This window comes from Taudactylus pleione, unplaced genomic scaffold (genome assembly GCF_031769625.1).
Source record: "Taudactylus pleione unplaced genomic scaffold, aTauple2 ptg000269l, whole genome shotgun sequence".
Lineage (NCBI taxonomy): Eukaryota > Metazoa > Chordata > Amphibia > Anura > Myobatrachidae > Taudactylus > Taudactylus pleione.
Window position 1 is genome coordinate 381,517 of NW_028284671.1, and position 6,000 is coordinate 387,516.

The 6,000-nt window shown below is 48.9% G+C and overlaps 1 pseudogene across 1 annotated transcript in view; it reads left to right on the forward strand.

Annotated features, from left to right (window-relative positions):
* The window catches only part of LOC148513797 (pleckstrin homology domain-containing family S member 1-like), a 43,997-nt pseudogene extending 38,654 nt beyond the window's left edge, over positions 1-5,343 (forward strand). Inside the window, exons 11-13 of the transcript XR_015880140.1 lie at positions 122-222; positions 1,715-1,850; positions 4,388-5,343. The product of XR_015880140.1 is annotated as a pleckstrin homology domain-containing family S member 1-like (transcript). The remainder of the gene's footprint in view (positions 1-121; positions 223-1,714; positions 1,851-4,387) is intronic.
* Positions 5,344-6,000: the final 657 nt, after the last annotated feature.

The window sequence follows — 6,000 nt, forward strand, 5'->3', positions numbered from 1 at the left end:
TTGGGGGGCTCAATAGAGGCGATCATCCATACAGGACCATATAACACACCAAAAGGTGGTTTCCCGGGATCCAAAAGTGGAATATTAAATTAATCGGGATTTGTCATATTTGTACTTTCAGTGAACAAGGGAACCAATCTGACTTGGAAAGATAAATATTACGATACCAACGGAACATTTCAGGAAGTACCTGGCACTGCTTGAAGCTGGAGAACGTTTGTAGTAAGTATCATGTGATATTATGCCCTCCCTTAGTAAGCAATGAGCCGCAAAATAAATTCACCAAGAACCTGCATTGCCGTGCACCTCCTCTCATCCAAAATATAATACACCTTTTATTTCATATCATTCCTTGTTAGCAGAACAGCCCGATTTTGTCATGGCGACCCACATGGGTTACACGGGGGGCGTGAAGGGGTTAATCAGCACAAAACCACCTGATTTGTCTGAAAGTGACCATACCCACCAGAAATTGAGCTCACAGTTAAACACAAAGTCCTGACACCAGAGCCGTAACTTTTTGGTGCCCTGTGCCAGAGAGAGCCTTGGCGCCCTCCCCCACCCATTTTTTAAATAGGGACATAAGATAGTGCACCTGAAAAAGGGCCATGGCCTCATGGGGGAAGGGCCAGGGAAGAGATAGGGGAGGCCAGGAGATGCTGGGAATAAATAGGGACATAATATAGTGCACCTGAGAGGGGGCCATGGCCTCATGGGGAAGGGCCAGGGAAGAGATAGGGGAGGCCAGGAGATGCTGGGGATAAATAGGGACATAATATAGTGCACCTGAGAGAGGGCCATGGCCTCATGGGGAAGGGCCAGGGAAGAGATGGGGGAGGCCAGGAGATGCTGGGGATAAATAGGGACATAATATAGTGCACCTGAGAGAGGGCCATGGCCTCATGGGGAAGGGCCAGGGAAGAGATAGGGGAGGCCAGGAGATGCTGGGGATAAATAGGGACATAATATAGTGCACCTGAGAGAGGGCCATGGCCTCATGGGGAAGAGCCAGGGAAGAGATAGGGGAAGCCAGGAGATGCTGGGGATAAATAGATACATAATATAGTGCACCTGAGAGAGGGCCATGGCCTCATGGGGAAGGCCAGGGAAGAGATAGGGGAGGCCAGGAGATGCTGGGGATAAATAGGGACATAATATAGTGCACCTGAGAGAGGGCCATGGCCTCATGGGGAAGGGCAAGGGAAGAGATAGGGGAGGCCAGGAGATGCTGGTAATAAAATAGGGACATAATATAGTGCACTTGAGAGAGGGCCATGGCCTCATGGGGAAGGGCCAGGGAAGAGATAGGGGAGGCCAGGAGATGCTGGGGATAAATAGGGACATAATATAGTGCACCTGAGAGAGGGCCATGGCCTCATGGGGAAGAGCCAGGGAAGAGATAGGGGAGGCCAGGAGATGCTGGGGATAAATAGATACATAATATAGTGCACCTGAGAGAGGGCCATGGCCTCATGGGGAAGGCCAGGGAAGAGATAGGGGAGGCCAGGAGATGCTGGGGATAAATAGGGACATAATATAAAGCACCTGAAAAAGGGCCATGGCCTCATGAGATGGGCTGGGGAAGACATAGTGGAGGCCAGGAGATGCTGGTAATAAAATAAGAGGAAGCTACAAGTGAGAATGACAGGCCCAAACAGCGCCCCCTGCCCTGTGCCTATGAGAGCTTGGAATAAGATCTCCCTCTTTGTCACAGTGTCTGTAAGTGGAAGAGACCAGTGGAAATCGGCTGCATGTTCCATTACGGGGATCATATTGACACCATCAATGATGTCGGGCCGGAAGACAAACAGATGTTCGACAACATGTTAAATAACTGCATTTTGGAGAAGGTAAGTGCCGGTATTTACAGACATCTTTACTGTATTTATGTAAACCCCAGAGCTTGGATTTACACCACTAGAATGTGTCACTGTGAACTGACCGTGGCAACTGGTGCTCTCACCATGTTTGTGTTGGGTCTGTAAAGGTCAGATAGCTCTCAGGCTCAGGCCCGATTCCATCCAGTCTGATAGGTGGGGCTTATTCCTGATAGCGCTTCCAAAGTTGCAAACTACTATCTGCTGACACTCCTCCCTTCCCTCCCACTATCTGCTGACACTCCTCCCTTCCCTCCCACTATGTGCTGACACTCCGCCCTTCCCTCCCACTATCTGCTGACACTCCTCCCTTCCCTCCCACTATGTGCTGACACTCCTCCCTTCCCTCCCACTATGTGCTGACACTCCTCCCTTCCCTCCCACTATGTGCTGACACTCCTCCCTTCCCTCTCACTATGTGCTGACACTCCTCCCTTCCCTCCCACTATGTGCTGACACTCCTCCCTTCCCTCCCACTATGTGCTGACACTCCTCCCTTCCCTCCCACTGTGTGCTGACACTCCTCCCTTCCCTCCCACTATGTGCTGACACTCCTCCCTTCCCTCCCACTATCTGTTGACACTCCTCCCTTCCCTCCCACTATCTGATGACACTCCTCCCTTCCCTCCCACTATCTGATGACACTCCTCCCTTCCCTCCCACTATGTGCTGACACTCCTCCCTTCCCTTCCACTATCTGCTGACACTCCTCCCTTCCCTCCCACTATGTGCTGACACTCCTCCCTTCCCTCCCACTTTGTGCTGACACTCCTCCCTTCCCTCCCACTATGTGCTGACACTCCTCCCTTCCCTCCCACTTTGTGCTGACACTCCTCCCTTCCCTCCCACTTTGTGCTGACACTCCTCCCTTCCCTCCCACTATGTGCTGACACTGCTCCCTTCCCTCCCACTTTGTGCTGACACTCCTCCCTTCCCTCCCACTTTGTGCTGACACTCCTCCCTTCCCTCCCACTATGTGCTGACACTCCTCCCTTCCCTCTCACTATGTGCTGACACTCCTCCCTTCCCTCTCACTATGTGCTGACACTCCTCCCTTCCCTCCCACTATGTGCTGACACTCCTCCCTTCCCTCCCACTATGTGCTGACACTCCTCCCTTCCCTCCCACTATGTGCTGACACTCCTCCCTTCCCCCCCACTATGTGCTGACACTCCTCCCTTCCCTCTCACTATGTGCTGACACTCCTCCCTTCCCTCCCACTATGTGCTGACACTCCTCCCTTCCCTCCCACTATCTGCTGACATTCCTCCCTTCCCTCCCACTATGTGCTGACACTCCTACCTTCCCTCCCACTATGTGCTGACACTCCTCCCTTCCCTCCCACTATCTGCTGACATTCCTCCCTTCCCTCCCACTATGTGCTGACACTCCTCCCTTCCCTCCCACTATGTGCTGACACTCCTCCCTTCCCTCCCACTATGTGCTGACACTCCTCCCTTCCTTCCCACTATCTGCTGACACTGCTCCCTTCCCTCCCACTATGTGCTGACACTCCTCCCTTCCCTCCCACTATGTGCTGACACTCCTCCCTTCCCTCCCACTATGTGCTGACACTCCTCCCTTCCCTCCCACTATGTGCTTACCCTAGAGGGAACAAAAGAGATTAATGAATAAAGGCCCTCATTCAGAGCCGTACGCTCTGAGCAGAGCGCACGCTCTGAATGAGGGCCGGGCTCCATTTTCATGGAGCGTCCTCCTGGACGCTCGTATAGCTGTGGGTCACCACCCACAGGCTATACGAGCGTGCTTTGTGATGGCCGCGATGGTCGACACCATCGCGACCATCGAAATTGCGAGCCGGAGCCTGCGGTTGAGGTTTTCAACCGCAAGCTCCGGAGTGATTTTGGCTCTATCAGAGCCAAAATCACTCCCACTGACATCACTAGTGATGTCAGTGGGCCGGCTTCTGACGGGAGGCGTTCCGGTGGGAACGCCCCCGTCAGGCAGGCACGCCCCCGGCACGCCCACCAAAGGGGGCGTGCTGTCAATCAACATTGACAGCACGCCCCCTTTGATCGGACACAACGAGCGAAGGACTTTCCTTCGCTCGTCGCGTCTGGCGCATGCGCACGACGGAGCTCCCTCCGTCGTGCGCATGCTCAGTGCATAACATCGACCCACTTGCGAGCTGACAGCCGCTCGCGAGTGGGTCTGAATCAGGCCCAAAGTTGGTAGATGAGGTTAGAAATGATTTGTATAACAATGTAAAATAGAGAGTGCTGTTTATTACTGGCATCAATGAAAATAAAGGTCTTCGCTTGTTTTTTTATAGAAAAGCTGCTTGTGTGCGACTTTGCAATTCTGTCCTCTGCTGAATCAGCCCCTATATCGTGTCCATCGGCTGACAGCACGAATTGGGGCCCACAGCCTGTATATCTCATTACAGAGGACACAGATTGGCTGCTTGTGATCAGGCCTATGAAAGGAAAGAGAATGATTGTGCACCAGTATATATTAAATGTTTATATATTTATATTTTTTCTTTTAAGGAATTTGAGGAGTTTACACAGAATGAGAATCGGATAATCGTTATGTGCAAAACGCTGCCAGAGACTGTGAAGTACATTTTCTCCTGGACATTTCTACACACTGAGCCAAGAACGTCACCTATGTATATACATTATAGTATAAATATACTGTGAGATGTGACCGAGGCAGTGAATGCTTTATGTAAGGGAAATTGTACTGGCCAATACTTACAGATATTTGTTAGTCTTCTAAGATACATGATTAACGCAGACATGGATTCATTTGCTGGTACATACTTATGTATGTTCTATATATGTGTGTGTGTAAGCGGTTTTGTTACATGCATAGTGACATTACATGTTACATTATATGTAGTTCAATCCGGTTCTCACTCATATTATAGTCACAGTGACGGGGTAAGGCGGCGACTACAGTTCTATAAATATGGGGAGTTTGTCCAGTTCTGTGCGCAGAACCACGGGGGCGTGAGAAAGTCCGTTAAGCTAACAATCATCATTATACAAGAAGCATTATTTTTATTTATTATTAAACTAATCAGATCATCAGCTGTCCCAACCAGGGGATAATCCGACAGCGGCAAGGGTTCTATGGGCAAAGCGTACGGTGCTAGACCTGACTGACGAACCAGAACATTACCCCCTTATAGGGCAACACAGACTATAGTAAGAATTGATTGTTTAATCACCAAATGCGAGACATTACACTCTAGTGAATTAGCCCAATGATAAATCTAGATAAAAACACATAAAAAACCACCTAAGGGCGGTGTCTGACAATTTGGTAAATTGTGACAATTTTAAAGAGTGGATGCGTTCAGTCAGTGTAAGAATTGAGAGATCTGGAAACGCTGCAAGCAGCACTCTGATGGATGAATTGTTACATTGTGACAACAAAATGCATCATCTATTCACCCAAGTGTTATAGGGGTCTAGTTACTAAGCAGTCTTAGGAGACAGAGTGAAAAGTGATAAGGTGCCAGCCAGTCAGCTCCCAACTGTCATCTCACAGGCTGTGTTTGAAAAATGACAGTTGGGAGCTGATTGGCTGGCACTTTATAACTTTTCACTCTCTCCTAACACTGCTTAGTAACTAGACCCATAGTCACTGAGCGCAGCCTCACTTTATATCAAGGTGGATTCAATATCAGAAAAAGATGCCTGACTGATCGTCATAAACCCCAAATTCCCTTGAAAAACTATGGGGTCTACTCTCAACCTAAGTAATCCTGTTCCAATAGAGACATTCTTAGCACTTATTAATGGGCTGCAATTAATGACTAGGCTAGATGGTATATACTGTAGCATGCACTTTAAACAACCCAAAATGTGTGACTGTACATAGTTTAAATGTTGTATTATACTGTGTATTTACTGTATAAATATGTGTATTATATCTTTAAAAATAAAAGAAAGTTTAAAACTGAAATGTGAGCATCGTTCCACTAGATGGCAGTCTGCACTCTATTATAGGCATATACTAGACTAGTTTATAATTCAGATAGCTGTAGGGAAAAAAAACAAAAACAGCAAAACAAGATACAGCTGGTGGTCAATCAGTGTCAGTCGGGATGACTGCTGTGGAAATGCCAACAGCGGCATCCTGATGCCCAGTA